Genomic DNA, 18377 nt, shown 5'->3' on the forward strand with positions numbered 1-18377 from the left:
ACATATAGAGCTCTCTGGAAATTTTAACAGATTGTTTTTTTTTTAATATAAAATAGTTTTTATTCAACATTTTTACTTTTAAAAACACACACACACAAAGAAAAAAACAAACATAACAATATAAAATAGTTATACAGCCTTCTGTATCAGCATTCATGTTTAGCCATTGCCTTCCTATCGATTTTAACTTCTTAATAGTGTAATAACAGTTGTACTAACACTTGTAATAATATTAATTGTTCACATCACCAGCATATTTACATTGTGGTCAATATTTTAAGTTTGATAGTAATTAGCAACTTTAGTTAATTTTTATTCAATACTAGATTAGCAAAAAAAAACAAACACAAACAGATACTTCTATTTTTTTGTTTTGGCTTCTGTTTTCTAGCCCCTATAAATTCTATTCCATATTTTATACAAATCCGATTCTTCTTTTTCTTTTAATTCCATGGTTACAGATTGGGTTTTTTTTAATCCCTTCTCCAAATATTTTGTTTGTTTGTGTTATGTCCTCCCCAGCCCATTCACCTAAATAACTGAGCCAATGGTTTCTTTCCCTTTTGTGTGTTCCTGGAAATCAGGTGGATATTAAGTCACAACAGCCAAATAAACTGGCGGCATATAGGTAGTCCTCAATTTAGGCCCACAATTGGGACTAGAATTTCTGTTCGGTTAAGCAAGGTGGTTGTTAAGTGAGTTGTGCCCAATTTCGCAACCATGTTGCCATGGTCCTTAGGCAAATTAGTGTTATTTAGCAAATCAGTGATTAAGCGAACCAGGTGGCCATTAAGCTAACCTGGGTTCCCCCATTGACTTTGCTTGCCATAAGGACCGTGGGGATGCTGCGTCAGTGGTAAGTGTGAGGATGGGTGGTAAGCCACTTTTTTCAGTTCTGTTGTAACTTTCAAACAGTCATTGTATGAATGGCTGTACATTAGCAATAGCAATAGCACTTTGATTTAAAGTAGTGGCCAAAACTGTGGAAACCTTTTGGGAAAAGTGTACAGTATTTTTGAGGTTTGATGGCTAATAACACCACTTTGTTTAGGAGTAGCACCATAAAATTATATATTAATGGAAAAATAATTTAATCAAGAATGCAATACAATAGCTTTTATGAAGAATTTGCTATTAGAATAGCAGTTATAAAGAAGAAAAATGAAACACCTAGAAAAAATGAGATATACAAAAATTATCACCAGCTAGATAGTTAATTAGTTAGTTAGTTAGTTAGTTAGTTAGTTAGTTAGTTAGGTAGGTAGGTAGGTAGGTAGGTAGGTAGGTAACCTTTAGCATGAATTACGGCCTTACAATGTCTTCCCATGGAGTGAACCAACTCTTTTAGTTCTGCAGCTGTTATAATGTGAAGGAAATGAAGGAAAGCTACCTCATATCAACCTAAGCAAATTGTGCTTCCTTTTTCTGGTTATTTGGCTATAAATTTTCATAGAATACAGATACAGATTATTGATACAGATAATTAGAATTCAGATCCTTGAACAAACTTCGTGGCATTATATTCTTGATGTGTTATTAGCCATCAAACCTCAAAAATACACTTTTCCCCAAAGGTTTCCACAATCTTGGCCTATACAGCCTTCTCTATGGAGTTTACAGAGTCAGTAAATTGCTCCCAATGATCTGGGTCCTCATTTTACTGCCCTCGGAAGGATGAAAGGCTGAGTCAACCTTGAGCCTAGTGAGATTCGAACTGTCAAATTGCAGGCAGCTGGCAATTAGCAGAAGTAGCCTGCAGTACTGCATTTTAACTACTGCGGCTACGCCATCATGGCTCATAAGGATAAACTCAGGACAAACCCAAATTGAGAACTGTATTTTAGTGTCACTTCTTCACTAGGAATTAAAAACATGAACCGTTAGATATAACACTTCAAGATGTAATTTCCCATTTATGCATTTAATATATATGAAATAAAATCATGTTTGAAAAAGTAGTTCTAATTACTTCATGGGCAAATTATACCGTTTCATTGTTAGGATTACACAAATGGTCTAGGAGTATTAGAAGGGAGGTTTTTTTGTAATTTCCCTCTGATACAGAAGTATTTCTGAATGTGAAACCCCAGATATAGCATGTTTATGTGTTTATGCAATGTATATATGTGTGGTATATTTAGCTGTGGTAAATCTGATCATTTCACTTTCATTCTGATTGGCATTTTGCTGACTGAAGGTTCATTCTGGCTCCATTTCCACAGCTCACGTCCCAGTTGCAAAGCACATAATTTTTTAAAATGTGCTGTGCATGTGTTTTCTAATTCAGTCATAGGAGAAGTATATGCACAGCTTTTGAGGACTGTACTCTGCCTTTGGGAGATATGTAAGTGCCTGCAGCAGATAAGGTAAGGTCAGGGCAACAGTTGCTTGATTTAAATTTAACCTAAATTAAATTGACATTTATTATTAAGTCATTCATTACAATTAGTCTCCATATAATTACCAAATTTTCCTTTCTTTCACATTCTATATTATAATTTCATGACCTGTTTTAACAGAACCTGGGTACTCTTCCCAAAGCATTTGGGGATCACAATGAGCCATGGTGGTGCAGTGGTGAGAGTGCAGTACTGCAGGCTATTTCTACTGACTGCCGGCTGCCTGCAATTTGGCAGTTCAAATCTCACCAAGCTCTAGGTTGACTCAGTCTTCCATTTGAGGTTGGTAAAATGAGGACTCAGATTGTTGGGAGCAATATGCTGATTCTGTAAACCAATTAGATAGGGCTGTAAAGCATTGTGGAGCAGCATATATGTCTAAGTGCTATTGCTATCACCGGCACTTCTGTAGTTATATAATCCTGATCTATATGTTTTGGAGAACACATTAACCAAATTCCTGTAGATATTTTCAGGAAGAAATTGGTCAGTGGGTCAGGATTCTGCTGATTCCTCCATTCCAAATTCTTCCTACTCCTGATCATGAGACACAGATTGGAGTTACTACAGGTAGGCCTTCACTTACAAATTTAATTGAGCCTGGCAATGGTGACAGACAGGCTCAATTACATTTGTGACAGTCATCATGCAGGCCACCATATGACTGGGCCAGTGATGGGTTCCAGATTCCGGGTTCTGTATCGGTTGGAATGGCCCTGGCATCACCCACATGGATGTGCATAGTGCACACATGCGTCATACTTGCCTGTGATGCTTCTGCAAGCCTCTGCAACAATCCAGCTGCTTGGCGGAGCATCGCGCAGGCACCAAACATACTATGCGCAAGCATGGAAGCACCAAAGGCTTAAAGCACAGGTAAGGAGTTTGGATGGGTGGGTGGACCCTGGAGCACCATACCGAAACGGTATCCAGTGCTCTGGACAAGTTCCGGTATACCCGTACCAAGTCATACCGCCTGCAACCCACCACTGGACTGGGCCTGATTTTATGATTTTTTTGCAGCATTTGTTCAAGCGATCACCGCAGTCATTAGCTGCCATGATCATTAAGTGAACCTATTGTTTACTGTGGTCCAGTTTTTGCTGTAGACTAGAAGTAAATGTCAGCTTCCCCCCAAAATACCGTAAATTGTGGTCGCTTGACCATGGAACTCTACAAACAGCAATCAGTGCAGGACAGTTGCTAAGTGTCCAAAAGGTGGTCATGTGATCACAGAGTAAGGGTGACATCGGAAATCTGAAACTGGGTTGTAGGTCCCTTTTGGGAGAGTTTGTCTTAACTTCAAAAGTGGGAGCCAGGCCTGGCATGCTTTCCCGCCCTTGTTTATATTAGCAGATTGGTCCAAATTGTGCAAAGAGCCTGACCACTTGGAACTCAATGCCTAATTCTCAAGTATTATGCCTGATGCTGGCTAAATAAGCACTGGGATTGATTGATTGATTTAGTATGTATGTATGTATGTATGTATGTATGTATGTATGTATGTATGTATATGTATTTGCCATATATCTGTTCCAATCAAAGGAGACTCTTGGCAGTTTACAATACGTCAATAAAATACAATAAAGGAATTACAGTGTGAGTATGAAAATAATAAAAAAATGACCCTCAATTTCTCTTTCATTCAACCATGTTCAATTCTCAGAAAGTGCCTGGAGAAATCCTGGCAGTTTTCCTGGCAAGACTTTTTCAGAAATGGTTTTCCATGGACTCTTTCCTAGGGCTGAGAGGGATTGATTGGCCCATGGTCACTCTGCTGGCCTTGTGCCTGAAGCAGGACAAGTCTTGGAGTTTTCTAGGTTCTTGCATTAACCGCTACTCCAAACAGGATTTGTTTACCCCAATCACAGATCAGCTAATTAGTAACCAGTGGCAATAATTCACGCTCCAAAGGTGATCTGAAATAACTTTTATTTTTTAGTATTCAATAGGTAGTCTTTGACTTACTAACATAATGAAGCCTGGAATTTCCATTGTAAGTTACCACAATCATACGTTGGGGCACCCATGTGGCTGCATCCAATTTTATGATTTGTGTTTTGCAGTGGTTATTAAGCAAATGCCACAATTGTTAAGTGAATGCATGTATTCCGCTGGGTGTATTTTGCAAAAAAAAAAAAAAAAAAACCTGCTGAAAAGGCCAGAAACCAGCATCAAAAACATCACAAATTGCAGTCATGTGATTGCAGAATGCTGCAACTGGTTGCAAATTGAGCCTCTTGCCAGGTGCTCAAAATGCAGTCCTACAACCATGGATGTGTGTGTAGCCGCCAGAACAGGCCATAAGTAGCTTTTGAGAAGTTCTTCATAACTTTGAGTGGTCACTAAGCAATGTATAAGTTTTTAGTGACTTACAAAAAGCTAGCAGTGTGTGAGCTGATTTTTGGAGCAAGGCTGTTGCAAAGAATAAGTAAGTAAGAGTAAGTGCGCTAATAGAAAAACAGTTCCTACAAGTCTCCACATCTCGTAGAAGAGGAGAATCACGCATCGGTTCTTCCTGAGACATATAAGTCAAGCAACTCAAAGAAGGTAGTTGCACATGTACTCCAATGTGGAGTCACGTACAGCTTTGAAAGTTATAACCGGCACTTTGAATTGCACCCAGAAGATGATGGGAAGCCAGTTCAGTCTTGCATGTAAGGTACATTTCAACAGTATGGTGATGAAGGTGTGAATTCCCACCTCAAAGTCCTGATGAGAAACTTGCCTTAAAAAAAAAAGACAATAAGAAGTTCAAGATGCTGAATTACAACATCAATATTACTTTCTGGGTTATTATCTATTCTGATGATCCCTTGCAAGAGGTAAATGAATAGCTGGAGAAATAACACTTGCAAAGACACAAGGGAAGGGTTAATGCAGCTTAACTCTTCTGCATCTGTGTCAAAAGTCACTAGGCCAGTTCTAAAGATTGCCAAACAAGCTCTACTGCTGTGTGTCGTGTGTGACTGCAAACCCCACCCTAGCAGCCTGTTGGTACAGCACACAGTGTGCTCAGGATGAGTGACATCGTTCTCTCGCTCTCAGGAAAAGCCCAGCCATGCTGTAGTACACACAGCCTGGATCTGGCTTTTTCGGGGGATTTCCCCTTGTTGAAGCATCCGCCACAGCTTCTTGTAAACAGCCACACATGACTCTAATCGAACTCTCTTACTGTTACTGCAATTAAGTCTGTTCCCAGCTGAAACGGCTCCATTTAATTCAAATGATCCCAGTTGCTCTCTCTGGTGAGCTGAGGCCCACTACAATATCACAGCCTTTTCTAGAAGCCTTAGAGTTACTAAGAGAATTTTATGGTTTTTCATGCATCAATGAATAGACATGAGGGAATAAGCCAACTCTTCTCAATGGCCCACTTTGGGGCAAACCATTTTTTTTTTAATTAGAAGGATTGGATTGCAAAATTAAGAGAAGTGTGAATACTGGTATTGATTGCATTTCAGTTTGCAAAGTGATTTGGCAACCCATCAGATTCTCCCCCAATTAATTAATTGATTCTTAGTATAAAAGTGCAGATTTCATTAAGCTCCCAATACTCACATAAAGCTTGAATCCAGTAATTAAAGAGCAAGGATGATTTGGGTTGCATATAAAGGAAGGGATTTGCAAGATGATATTATGCCACCAGGCTTGAAATTTTGGGTTTGGACAACCTAGAACTACGTCGCCTATGGTCTGACCTAAGCATAGTACACAAAATTGTCTGCTACAATGTCCTTCCTGTCAATGACTACTTCAGCTTCAACCGCAATAATATGTGAGCAAACAATAGATACAAACTCAAGGTAAATCGTTCCAAAGTTGATTGCAGAAAATACGACTTCAGCAACAGCATGGTCAATGCCCATGACCCGACAAATGCATGCATGACAAAACCGCGCTGACAAAACCGTGATGTCATCAACGCGCCGACAACAGCGCACCGACAACAACGCGCCAACAGAAGCGTGATTTAAGTTAAGGTAAGGGTTAGGGGTAGGGTCAGGTTTAGGGTTAGGGTTAGGGTTAGGATTAGGGTCAGGGTCAGGGTCAGGGTCAGGTTTAGGGTTAGGGTTAGGGTTAGGGTTAGGTTTAGGGTTAGGGTCAGGGTCAGGTTTAGGTTTAGGTTTAGGTTTAGGTTTAGGATTAGGGTTAGGGTTAGGGTTAGGGTTAGGTTTAGAGCGCGCTTCTGTCAGCGCGCTGTTGTCGGCGCGCTTCAGCGCTCATTCATTGGCGCGGTTTAGAACTCGTGGTTTTCTCACCGCGGTTTCGTTGGGGGCGCTTTTGTCGGGCGCCCTTTGGTCAGTGAACCATCAATGCCTGGAATGCACTACCTGACTGTTGTTACATTCTCAAATCCCCACAGCTTCAATCTTAAACTGTCTACCGTGGACCTCACCCCATTCTAAGAGGTCTGCAAGGGGGCGTGCATAGGCACACCAGCGTGCCTTCCGTCCCTGTCCTACTGTCCCCATTTATTCATACCAGGGGTGGGTTTCAACCGGTTCGCGGCGATCCCTGTGAACCGGTTGGTTGGCGAACCCGGAAGTAAGTAACTTCCAGGAACGGCGAAGGGCCCACCCGCTCGCCCACGCTCCTTACCCGGTTTTGACGAGTTCTGCGCTTCCACGCATGCGCAGGATGCATACAGCACCTGCCGACCCTCCAGGAGTAGCTGGAGCATCGCACAGACGCTAGTACGCATGCGTGCACCGTGCGCGTGCACGAGGATGCTGTCGGCCCCGTTCCAACCGAACCGGTTGGAACGGGGCGAGAAACCCACCCCTGATTCATACCCATTTCCTGTGTTCATGTCCATGTTTATACTTATACCTTTTATCTCATACATGTTTGACAAACAAAATAAATAAATTATAGGTGGATGAAATCAGCCAATCGCTTTAGCAACATGTTGTATACGTGACATTCTTGAGTTTCAACACATAATCCAATTAATACATGTAATTTTAAGTTACCTTGACTGTCAGTAAGAAATATTTCTGACCAGTTTGCCCACACAGTGAAATTTAGTAATAATTATCATGGCAATTTTAGCAGTTCTCGCCTATTATTCTATAATTTCACACATAGTATACAGCCGGTCAAAAAATGGCTACAATTTGCAGTGAATGACACAAGGTGTGAAGATTCCTTCCTAAGTCAGAGGGAACAAACACCTTGATAGTCTATTTTGTCTATTTCCTTTTAAAGCCATTATCTCCCTGTTAAATATTAGTTAATATTCAAGATGCCAGTAACACACTCTGGGCTCTCTGATTGGCTGAGAGCCTCAGAGGGTGTTGCCGGCCGAACGTTACTGTTGATTGGCCGAGGGACTGTTGTCAGCGGTTGCTGTCCCGTCCCCGGCCGGTGATTGGTTTAAATTTAGTATAAGTACCTTGGCGCGAGTTTTGTTGTTTGAATCGCTGTCATCCAGAATAAACCGAGTTGTTAGTTGAAACCTGGCTGCGCGTCGTCCCTCGGTCAAAACTTAAAACTGGCGACGAGGATGGGATTTGGCGATTCCACGCAAGCCTAGGTTAGAGAGAGAGAGGTTCTATCAGCTAGCTGCCACAAGTCGCTACTCGCGCCGGCACCGCACGCTGAGGAAAAAATTTCCTGTCACGACCTCCTCCCCTCAGCTCCTCACTCATCAGCCTGCCGAACTCTTAATCAACATGAATTCCTTACCGCCATTCGCTCCTTTTGGCTCCGCCGGCGAATCCTGGGAAGGATTCATGGAGCGGTTTGAAACTTATCTAATTGCTACCAAAAATCAGGCTCAAACAGATGAGGAGAAGTGCAGCTTCTTTTTATCATGCTGCGAACCCTCTATGTTCGCCTCAGCCAGAGCTATGGCTGCCCCCAGACCGGCATATAAGTTAGGCTGGGACAACTTAATGGCGAAATTGAAGGGGCACTATGCCCCGACGCCCTCCAAAATTGCCCGCAGTTTCGCGTTCCGGAGAAGAGTTCAAAAGCCGGGAGAGTCGATTAGTCAGTTTTTAGAAGCCCTGCGCACTGTGGCGTCCCAGTGCGATTTTTCAAACCTCGAAGAAAATTTAGTCGAGCAGTTTGTGTGCGGAGTGCGGGATGTACATTTAAGAAGCCGCATGTTCCGTCATCACGATATTACACTACTTCAGGCAGTGGAGATCGCCAGAGCAGCCGAGCTCTCTGAGCAATCCACCGCAGATTTGGAGCGGCTACAATTGTCATCCCAAAATCCAGGGCACGTTCCGTTCACTCCACCGGCCTCACAAGTACATGACATTGACTATGATGACCTTACACCATCTGAGGACCTGGAGCCCGACAACGTCGGCCAAGTCCGTGCCCAGCCTCGGCGAAGACAACCGGCTCCTGCAGCGGCCGCACCGCAAAACCCCAAGGCGCCTTGCCTTAGTTGCGGAGGCCGCCACGACCGCCAGACCTGTCAATTCAAAAACGCAATCTGCCGCCGTTGTCAGAGGCAGGGGCACATTGCCCAAGTCTGCCGTGCATCGTTGCCGGCCCCTGCCTTCTTCCAAGCAAATGAGAGACCCAGGTCGCAGCCGCGCCGCCAGCCACCGAGGCCAACTCGCAAAGGAGACGACTGCCACAATGTGTCTGAACCGCAGGAAGTGGAGAGTTCCATTAACCAGGCCTCTTCAGGATCCCGCAAAGTTACAGCCAATGTCCACCTGGCAGGTCAGCCATGCCAAATGGAGGTGGACTCTGGCTCCTCCCGTTCGTTGTTGTCCTGGGACATGTTCTCCCGCCTCTGCCCTGCGGTTTCCCAAACAAAGTTAGCCCCATCCCGCGTGCTTCTAAGGGACTACCAGGGAAAGTTAATTCCTGTCCTGGGGTCTTTTCCTATTCCTGTCAAGTATGGCAAGTTTACTGGGGAGCTGCCAATAATCATTGTAAAGAATGCCCTGCCGGCCCTTCTTGGCCTTGACTGGTTTCCGGCACTGGGGTTGTCCATTGGGGGGGTGCACCGGGTAAATTCCCCTTCTATTGAGGACGTCCTACAGGAGTTCTCTGATGTGTTTGATGGTCAGCTCGGGTGCTATAAGGGAACCCCCATCTCCCTTAGCTTGGATCCTCAGATTGCTCCCATTAGGCTGAAAGCCCGCAGGGTGCCTTTTGCCTTAAGGGCCAAGGTTGACGCCGAACTTGACAAACTGTTGGCGCAGGGTGTCATCGAGCCAGTTGATCATGCTCCATGGGAGACACCCATAGTCCTCCCAGTCAAGCCGGATGGCTCGGTGAGAATCTGCGCCGACTACAAGTCGACGATCAACTTGGCCCTTCAGGCAAACCCCTATCCAGTCCCTGTTGTGCAACACCTGCTCCACTCCTTGGGGCAGGGTTGCATATTTGCCAAACTGGATATGGCGCAGGCCTATCAACAGCTCCCGGTGGATGACGATGCGGCGGCTGCCCAGACCATCGTCACCCATCGTGGGGCTTTCCGTTGTCGCCGCCTACAATTCGGTGTGTCCGTGGCCCCGGGGATCTTCCAGAGCCTCATGGAGCGTCTGCTCCATGGGCTACCGGGGGTGGTTCCATATTTCGATGATGTTCTGATCGCTGCCACAAGCCGCTCAGAACTCATCGAAATATTACGGAAGGTCCTCTGTCGTTTCAGGGGCGCGGGATTGAAATTGAAAAGCAGCAAATGCTCATTTGCTGTCCCTAGGGTAGAATTCTTGGGCTTCTTAATAGACGCCCAAGGCATTCACCCTACACCATCTAAAATTGCAGCCATTAAGAACGCCCCTGCTCCCACCTCCAGGGCGGAGTTACAGGCGTTCCTAGGGCTGCTCAATTTCTACGCCCCCTTTATTCCTCACAAGGCGTCACTAGCCGAGCCGCTGCATCGGTTGCTCGACCGATCCGCGGCCTGGCGCTGGGGGAGCCGCGAAGCGCATGCGTTCGCGGCTGTCAAAGAGACACTGACGTCATCGGCAGTCCTCATTCAGTATCATGATGGGATGCCTTTGACGTTGGCGTGTGACGCCTCCCCGTTTGGTGTAGGGGCTGTCCTGAGCCATGTCCTCCCGAATGGTTCAGAAGCCCCTGTGGCCTTTTATTCCCGAACACTCTCCTCGGCGGAGCGCAACTACAGTCAGATCGACAAGGAGGCTCTGGCTGCAGTGTCCGGGATTAAGAGGTTCCACGATTACCTCTACGGTCGGCACTTTACTCTTGTCACCGACCATAAGCCACTCCTTGGGCTTTTGGCGGGTGACAAGCCGACCCCCGCCATCCTGTCCCCCCGCATGACTCGCTGGACGGAGTTCCTCGCAGCGTATTCTTATACGTTGCTCTACCGTCCAGGCAAACAGCTGGGGCATGCCGATGCCCTCAGCCGTTGCCCCTACCGGAGACGGACACCGCCCCCGTCCCAGCCCTCTCTGTCCTCTCCATTGCCGCCTCCGGTTTTCCACTCTCCGCCGCAGACGTGGCGGCCCACACTAAGGCCGATCCGATCCTCTCCCAGGTCTCTTCCTGGGTTCTGAGGGGATGGCCAACAGACAAAGTGGCAGAGGGCTTCCAGCCCTTTAAAAATCGCCAGGCAGAAATCTCTCTCCACGGGGGTTGTCTCATCTGGGGGGATCGGGTGCTGATCCCCACCGCGCTTCGGCCACTAGTTCTGGATCTGCTCCACAAGGACCACCCGGGCATAGCACGGATGAAGGCATTGGCCCGTAGCTATGTCTGGTGGCCCTTGCTGGACACAGAGATAGCGGCCCATGTAGGCCGCTGCACCACTTGTCAATTATCCAGGCCCAACCCCCCTGCCGGGCCTGCTCGTGAGTGGGAGGCTCCGAGAGGCCCATGGTCTCGCCTCCACATTGATTTCGCTGGTCCTTTCCACGGCCAGAACTTCCTGGTTGTGGTGGATGCCTACTCCCGGTGGGTGGAGCTAGTCCTCATGGGCTCTACCACAGCCGAGAGTACGGTTAGGGCTTTACGGAAACTGTTCGCAACCCATGGGTTGCCGGACATAATGGTATCGGACAATGGGCCCCAGTTCACATCCACCATTTTCCAGGAGTTCTTGGCCGAGCAAGGGATCCGGCATGTGCCCATAGCCCCGTACCACCCGGCCAGCAATGGCCGGGCAGAACGGGCGGTCCGCTCAGCGAAGGAGGCGCTGGGCCGCATGGACCGGGGCGACTGGCAGGCGAGGGTGGCGGCTTACCTGCTAAGCCAACATTCCACCCCCTGCCCAACTACCAACAAAAGCCCCGCGGAGCTCTTGATGGGCCGGCGCCTGCGGACTCCCCTGGATAGGCTTCACCCGCTCTATTCAGGGGATCAGCCGAGCAATCTGGGGGTTCTTCCTCCCCGTTCCTTTAAGTTAGGGGATTCCGTGTGGGCCCGGTCCTTTGCGGGGGAGCCTAGATGGGTGCCAGGTTCTATCATTGACCTGACCGGCCCATGTTCTTTTAGGATCCAATTGGCTGATGGATCCCAATGGAGACGCCACCTGGATCAGCTAAGGAGGCGTCTCCCGTCGCAGGCTGGTGGCCGCGAACCCCCGAGTGACAACACCGCAGTACCGGGGTTGCAATGTGAAGCCTTCGCCACACCAGGCCTCAACCTGTGCCTACCACAAAGTTCTCAAGCCGAGAGACCGCAAACAAGGGCCTTCGCCACACCAGGCCCCCACCTGTGTCAATCACAAGGTTCCCAAGCCGAGAGACCGCAAACAAGGGCCTTCGCCACACCAGGCCCTGCCTACCCAAGCGCCAACTACAAGGGCGCTGCACTTACAGCTCAATCCGAGGACACGATCCAGAGGGTCCCTCCTACGGTCAGTGACGCGCCCCCACGGCCAAACCTACCTTTGCAGTTGAGCCCGCCTTCTGGGCCCTCCCGAAATGGCGTGCCTCGGAGCTGCACTCCCTTCGGGGAGGAGCTACCACGAGGAGGTCCTCCTCCGCCGACGACTTCCCCTGCAATAAGAAGATCTGGGCGGGTCCGGCGCCGTCCAGCATACCTTAAGGACTACGCATGCTCCGTTTCGGGCATGCGCAGAACTGGGGGAAAGGGGTGTTAAATATTAGTTAATATTCAAGATGCCAGTAACACACTCTGGGCTCTCTGATTGGCTGAGAGCCTCAGAGGGTGTTGCCGGCCGAACGTTACTGTTGATTGGCCGAGGGACTGTTGTCAGCGGTTGCTGTCCCGTCCCCGGCCGGTGATTGGTTTAAATTTAGTATAAGTACCTTGGCGCGAGTTTTGTTGTTTGAATCGCTGTCATCCAGAATAAACCGAGTTGTTAGTTGAAACCTGGCTGCGCGTCGTCCCTCCGTCAAAACTTAAAACTCCCAATTCTGGATATTTTGGCTGTACTTCATTAAGTCCAACACCTTTCACCAAATGTATTTTTGAAGCATTCATTATTCTTTGTAAGCATGAACAATATTACAGGTAGTCGTCGACTTACGGCAGTGGTGGGTTTCAACTGGTATGCCCGGAAGCACCAGTTGCCATTCTGGTGTGGTGCTCCAGAGGGCCCACCTGCCCCCCCCCCCCACATTCCTTACCGGTATTTGAGCTGTTCGGGGCTTCCACGTGTTCATGTGGTGGCCGCCTGGCCCTGTTGCACGATACCAGTTGGACCGGGATCCAGAACCCACCACTGACTTACAGCCACAATTGAACCCAGCTTGTCGATCGGAAAGGTCGGCAGTTCGGCAGTTCGAATCCCTAACGCTGCGTAACAGAGTGAGCTCTCATTACTTGTCCCAGCTTCTGCCAACCTAGCAATTTGAAAGCACATAAAAAATGCAAGTAGAAAAATAGGGACCACCTTTAGTGGGAAGGTAACAGCGTTCTGTGCGCCTTTGGAATTTAGTCATGCTGGCCACATGACCACAGAGATGTCTTTGGACAGTGCTGGCTCTTCGGCTTTAAAACAAAGATGAGCACTGCCCCCTAGAGTCAGGAACGACTAGCACATATCTGCCAGGGGAACCTTTACCTTTTTATTTATGTTAAGTGAGAAATTTGTTAAGTGAGTTTTGCTCCATTTTACGACCTTTCTTGCCACATTGGTTTAAGTGAATCAAAAGTGAAGTTGTCAAATTGGTAACGGTTGTTAAATGAATCTGTGTTCCCCATTGTCTTTTTCAGAAGACTGCAAAAGGTGATCACATGACCCAAGGACACAGCAACGGTCACAAATATGATCCAGTTGTCAAGCTTCCAAATGTAAATCATGTGACCCTGGGGAGGCTGCAATGGTGATAAGTGTGAAAAGCCACTTATCATAAAGTCATAAGTCCCTTTTTTTCAGTGCTGTTGTAATTTTGAATGATCACTAAATGAATTGTTGTAAGTCAAGGACTGCCTGTATAGCTGTGGTGGGATTCAAATTTTTTTTTAGTGTTGGTTCTGTGGGTGTGGCTTTGTGGGTGTGGCAGGGGAAGGTTACTGAAAAATCTCCATTCCTTCCCGATGAGCTGGGACTCAGGAGGCAGATAATAGATGGGGGCGGGGCCAGGCAGAGGTGGTATTTATTAGTTCTCCAGAACTGGTCAGAAACTGCCGAATACCAAACTCTGCTGTATAGTCATATATAGTTCATAGTTGCTGAAATTGAAGCTGGAATGAATACTGTAACCACTCCAGAGCACTTCCTATAATAATATTGGTATCTTCACTGCATCTGACTTTGAAGAGTTGGGGTTAAAAACTGATTTTGTAATGCAATGAACAATTTTCAGGGCTGGTGCAGATCAAAAAAACATTCCATTGCATTCCAGTATCTTGTCTTTTGCAGTAAAGCAGTAACTCTGGTGCATCAAAAAGACTAACCACTCCTTTGCTAATGAATGCCCAGAATTGTGCAACTGTTCACAAAGAGGAAAACAAATCTCTGTGTTTAGTCCATTACTTATTTTCAGTCTGTAACCTAATATTCCATTCGCATGATGTTCTCTTCCAGGCTTAGAGTCAATCATCTAACCTTGGTTTATCACGCTCTTCTTGGATCTTTGAGCCAGACCAAGGATGGTGGGACAAGTCACTTTTCCTCAGCCTGAGTTTCTTATTTTTGTGAACTTGTCAAGTTCTATTTATTTTGAGTTTCTCTTGCTTTGCAAATGGGTCAAATTCAATTTGTTGAAACTGAGATTTTGTTGTTGTTGTTTGTTTTAAAGTTATATATGTGTGTATGTATGTATGTATGTATGTATGTGTATATATGTGTGTTTGTGTGTGTGTGTGTACGTATTAGTGTGCATTTCTTCAAATACATCCTTTCAATTTTGTAATTTTATCTAATGAAGCATTCACTCAAAAACAAGACAAACTTGAAGTTAAAATTGTCATCCCCCAAAAAGAAAGATAAAATAGAATATATATACACAACATACCATACATACATGCACACACACAAAAAACATGTGTGTGTGTGTAGGTAGGTAGGTAGGTAGGTAGGTAGGTAGGTAGATACATAGATAGGCAGGCAGGCAGGCAGGCAGATATATGGATGCACGCACACGCATACAAACACACACACACACACACACACACACACACAAGGCCTGTACTATCTGTGACCCATCAAAAGCGCGAACGTCATAAGCGCGCCGACAACACCGCGGCGCTAAAACCGCAATTTCAAAAGCGCGCCAACAACAGCGCGCCGACAACAGCGTGCCGACCGAAGCGCGATTTCTTTAAAGTAAGATTTACAGTTAGGTTTAGGGTTAGGTTGAGGGTTAGGTTGAGGGTTACGTTACAGCGCGCTTCTGTCGGCGCGCTTTTGTCGGCGCGCTTTAGGGCTAATTAGTTGCTAATTCGTCACGCGGTTTAGTCAGGCGCGCTTTTGTTGTGCGCGCATTTGTGGTGGAACCGTAGTATCTGCACTGGGCATCTGGTTAGTTTTGTACATATATTATTATTTCCATGCTTTCTCCAAAGAAACCCCTCCACTCAACCCCCCCCCAACCAAGATGAAGAAGAGAAGAAGTTAGAAATTCCAGCTCTGGTCTACTAAAAATGGGATAACCATTTATTAGGAGTGTTGTGTCCCCTGATTGGTTACCGTGCACATGCCGGCTTGAGGGAAGAGCCTTGTGTTCCTATTGGTTGTCTGTCTGACTGACAGGTCGGTTATAAAGATGGGAGAGATGGGAGAGTTTGCTGATTCCGTTACTTTGTTTAGTTGGGTTAATAAATAGTTACAGTTATCGTCGGATCCTCTGTTCATTGAATCGCTAAGGAAGAGACATAAAACTGGTGACAAAGATGTTTTTAACTGACCCACCTACATTATCAACGATGGCTACAGCAAACGTTTTTGCAGAATTTAGACCCGAGAAGGATTCATGGGAGGCTTTCCTTGAACGATTTGAGTGCTTTATTCAGGCTAACAATTTAACGGGTCTCTCTCTGGAAAGGAAGAGAGGGGTTTTTCCAAGTTACTGTGATCCAGACATGTTCGCAATGGCCCGTGCGTTATCAGCTCTGACTCCTGTTCATGCTATACCTTGGGACGCATTGCTGACTAAACTGAAGGCACACTATGCCCCCACGCCTTCCCATTTTCCCCCGCAGACACCTTTTCCATAAATGTACGCAAGCGGAAGGGGAATCTATCAGCCGCTACATTGCCTCTCTGAGGGCTGTAGCTATTCACTGTGAGTTTGGCGATCTAGATGCGTTGCTGGAGCAATTTATTTACAGTCTTAATGATATGCATCTGCAACGCCGTCTTCTTGCAAGATCTGAATTGACCTTGAAAATTGCTGTTGATGAGGAATGCGCAACTGAAATGGCTGAAAAATCAACCTCAGAGATTCAGCGCTACCATTTGGCTGCCAACGTCGCATCCCAAGCATCGTTGGTACACCAACAGAATGAAAACTTAGAGGATGACCCTGAGGCGGACATCGATGTCAGTAGCCTCAAACTAGTTAACAACCGGGGAACCAAACCTAAAGGAGATTGGAAAGGGTGTTTAAGCTGCGGTGGCAAACACCTTAGGTCTCGATGTAAATTTAAATCAACTGTGTGCTGACGTTGTGGCAAAAAGGGCCATCTGGTTAGTGTGTGCCTGGCTTGGCTACAGGACAATAGGTCTACCGGGTTACCTTCTGTCAGCCGCCCAAATACTGCCAAAACCAGTAATTGCCAAGACAACACCGGAAAAGCCGTTCATGTTCCGATCTTGGCGGACGTCTTATCAGTTGAAGAGGCATCGGCTTCGAATGGACAGATGTCTGTTATGATAGTGCCACCTGTCCGGTTACCAGAGAAGGACAACATTCCTCCTCCAATTGCCAACAAGGCCAGACTGCGACGTTCCCAGCACCGGCGGCGAAGACCTGTGTATCTGCAAGATTATGTGTGTGCAGTCCAGGGGGAAGGAGTGTTGTGTACCCTGATTGGTTACCGCGTGCATGTTGGCTCGAGGGAAGAGCCTCGTATTCCTATTGGTTGTCCGACTGACAGATCACGAGTTGTAAGCCGCCCTGAGTCCCCTCAGGGAAAAGGGCGGCCTATAAATGCCAAATAAATTTTAAAAATCAGTTATAAAGAGCTATCAGATGGGAGAGTTCATTGATTCCGTTTCTTTGTTCAGTTGGGTTAATAAATAGTTACAGTTATCATCGGCTCCTCTGTTCATTGAATCTCTAAGGAAGAGACATAAACAGGGGGAGGGGTTATCTATATTTCACTGTTACTAGCCAGAGGGTGTCCATAGTGTTTTTTTTAATCTAAGATCTTGTAAACCTAGGTGAGAAAACAGAAGGAAAGAGAAGTGGAGTGGGGAAGTGGATAGAGACGAGGTGAGCCGAAGAAGCAACTGAAGAGGGAAGGAAAGAGAGATAAGTTCCGTTGAGGCGTCACAAGGAGGGTTCAACAGCATTGAGGGATGAGTCAGTTCCTTCCAAGTCACTTCTGAAGCTGTGTTTCAAAGACATGGTGATGTCTGCAGCCATTGGCATCTCCCACTTATTTGCTCAGTTTCAGCAGTCACTTATATTGTCAGTTTATGACTCCTTCAAATTCATAGATAACATTTTTGTGTGTGGGGTGGAGAGAAACTTGCCTTCCTTCATAGCTTACAGATGAACAGAGTTGCAAGGGACCTTGTAGGTCGTCTAGTCCATCCTCCCTGCTCAAGCAGACCCTACACCATTTCTGACAAATGGCAGTCCGGTCTCCTCTTGAAAGCTTCCAGTGATGAAGCACCCACAATTTCTGAAGGCAACTTGTGTTCCATTGGTTAATTGTCCTCACTGTCAGAAAATTTCTCCCTATTTCTAGATTGAATCTCTCCTTCATCAGTTTCTATCCATTATTCCTTGTCTGGCCATCAGCTGCCTTGGAAAATAGCTTGACCCCCTCCTCTCTGTGGCAGCCCCATAAATATTGGAACACTACTATCATGTCCCCCCTGGTCCTTCTCGTCATTCATTAGACTAGCCATGCCCAGTTCTTACAACCATTCTTCATATGTTTTACCCTCCAGTCCCCTAATAATCCTGCTTCTCTTCTCTGAATTATTTCTAGAGTCTCAACATCTTTTTCATAATGTGAACTTGTGAATGTTTTTCTTGACTGTAATAGCTTTGCATTTTATAGGGATATATGCACTTTTGTGCAGCTTTTCCATAGATAGGGGGAGAGAGAGAGGGAGGGAGGGAGGGAGGGAGGGAGGGAGGGAGAGAGAGAGAGAGAGAGGGAGAGAGAGAGAGAGAGATACACATACCGATATAAATACAGATAGCACCCAACTTTTGCAAAATATGGAAAATCAAGGGAGTGGAATCTAACGCTGTGCTGAGGTTTGTAACTGTTTTGTTGCATAAATGCATTTGCAAAAAAAAGCATAAACAAAAAAGATAAACTCCTCCCTTGCCTTCTGGGTAATTTCATGCCCTCTTGAATTAGTTTATCCTGTTCAGTAGCAGACTTGGACAATTAGTAGAAATTAGGTATCAAAAGAAGCACCATAGTTTTGTA

This window comes from Thamnophis sirtalis, unplaced genomic scaffold (genome assembly GCF_051295495.1).
Source record: "Thamnophis sirtalis isolate CommonGarterSnake01/CBP01778 unplaced genomic scaffold, rThaSir2_p1.2 scaffold_7, whole genome shotgun sequence".
Classification (NCBI taxonomy): Eukaryota; Metazoa; Chordata; class Lepidosauria; order Squamata; family Natricidae; genus Thamnophis; species Thamnophis sirtalis.